Source organism: Panthera tigris, chromosome F3 (assembly GCF_018350195.1).
Source record: "Panthera tigris isolate Pti1 chromosome F3, P.tigris_Pti1_mat1.1, whole genome shotgun sequence".
Lineage (NCBI taxonomy): Eukaryota > Metazoa > Chordata > Mammalia > Carnivora > Felidae > Panthera > Panthera tigris.
In genome coordinates, this window is record NC_056678.1 from 11,754,250 (window position 1) to 11,756,649 (window position 2,400).

A 2,400-nucleotide genomic window follows, 5' to 3' on the forward strand; every position below is an offset into this window, starting at 1 on the left:
AATGGCTTCACGCCCCTTAGAGGCGGTCACCTGAGACCGCAGGCTGTCTGCCCCTCGTCTCTCAGGACCTCCCCTCCCTCTGCTCCCCTCCCCCAGCAACCCCCCCCCGATTCGTTCCCCCAGCTAGCCTTCCAGGACCCCCCGGGTACCCGGAGTGATTTCAAGACACCCAAATAGTAGGGATGAAGGGACGGAGTCATTTAGATTTCTGCAAGGCCAGATGCCCGGTTTCTTTGACGTTCCCAGCCCAATGTCTTTTGACCTTGAGTGGGTGCATGTCGTGTCAGTTTGCAAGGCTGCTCTGTGAATTAGTAAGTCACAAATGGAAGAGCTGTGGGCCCCGGGAAGCGAAGGTAGGCATCATCTCTGCACTTGAGCAATCCCCTGAGCTGCTGAAATTGGACCCCCCCCCCCGCCCCCCGACATCTACAAGCTGTGCTCTGCTCTCCGGTCTTAAAGAATTTAATCCGAATCATCTGAACTCATCCTTCAGTGTTTTTCCTCCACGTTGGGGGTTTTCTTTGTATTGAAGTATAATGCACATACAATAAAATTCATCTTTTAAAATGTTTAGCATACGGTCATTTAGCCCCCACTATAACTGAGATGTAGGACGGGTGCATCAGGCCCCGAATCCCTTTTAGACCCCCTCGGTGATCAAATCTTCCCCCATACCCTGTTCCTGGTAATCCCTGATCTACTTTCTGTCACTATAGCGTTGCGATTTCCAGAATGTCCAGTAAATGGAATCATACGTAGTCTTTTGTGTCTGACTCCTTTGCCTTAGAATAATGCTTTCTAGATCAATCCGTGCGGTTGCGTGTGTCAATAGTTCAGCTCCTTGTACTGTTGTGTGGTGTTCTATGTTATGGCTGTACCACAGGTACAGCTGAAAGACATTTGGAGGGTTTTTTTCCCCCCAGTTTTTGGTAATTGTGAAAAAAGCTGCTATAAATATTCACGTACAGATGTTTTGTGTGAACTTTGGTTACAAAATTTGTGTGAACACATTTTTTTTTATTTTTTTAAAGTTTATTCATTTTTGAGAGACTGAGACAGAGCGTGAGCGGGGGTGGGGGGGGGGGCGGGCGGCAGAGAGAGAGGGAGACACAGAATCCCAAGCAGGTTCCGGGCTCTGAGCTGTCAGCACAGAGCCCGACGTGGGGCTCGAGCTCACAAATTTCAATATCATGACCTGAGCTGAAGCCGGATGCTCAACCGACTGAGCCACCCAGGTGCCCCTGTGTGAACACATTTTTATTTCATTTGGGCAAATACCTAGGGGTGGGGTTGCTGGACCATACGGCAAGTGAATGTTTAAGTTTATAAGAAACTATCTGATTTATAAAACAGCTGAGTCATTGTGCATTTCTCCCAGAAAACTGCCATTTCTTTCTTTCTTTCTTTTAACCATTTTAATTGGGTCATAGGCATCTAGAGGTATTTCAGTGGGGTCTTGACTGGCATGTCCCTAATGACTAATGATTTTGAGCATTTTGTCATGTGTTTATCGGCACTGTATGCCTTGTTGGGTGATTTAACTGTTCAAATCTGTTGAGCCTTCTGGGTGTCTCCTAAGTGGATAGTATTTCCCATTTTCCATCTTCTTCGGGGTTGACCGTAAGGAAGTTGCCTTAAACTGTGGTTGTAGACCAATGATCTCTTAGCTTGTTAAAATGCAGACTCCTGGCCTCCACTCCAGAAAGTACCAAATCACAACCTCACGCGGGGTGCACAGGTCTCTACAGTTAAAAGTTTTCCACGTGGTTCCTATCCACACCAAGGTGAAGAACCACTTTCCTAGAGGAAAGTAGAGCTAGGGAAAAAGGAAATCCCACTAGAAATCCCACGCCTTGTGCCACCTATGGCCCATACACCAGCTGGCATTCGGGCTCGATTAAACATCAAGGTAACCTTGAAGGAGAAAGACAGTTGCACAAGGACAGAAAGCAAGTGTGTGTGTATGTGTGTGTGTTGGGCATGCAATTTGCTCTGAGATTGTGGTTACCAAAGGGAGGGGAGGAGGCCGTGGGCTGGACGGAGGCTTAGTTTTGTTTTTACCATCACCTTCTCCTACCACTTTGCCCTTAGGTAATTCCCCACGGCTGGCAACTGGCGTCCTGCAAGCTTAGGGCAGCTGCTCTGATTTATAATATGCCGGAATAATCATTCTCACCCCCTGTCAAAAATTACCACTCAAGAACTACCTGGGAGACTTTGAAAAACACCTGTGTCTGTGCCTCCTCCCAGACCCACCAGACCAGACGCTTCTGAGCAGGGCTCAGACGACAGTACCCTTTTAAACCTTCCTGTATGATTCTCCTGTGTGGAACAGGTTCCTAATGTCCGCTCCGGAACACCCTTCTCGGTGAAGCCCCCGGCAACTCGCTTCAAAGCCCG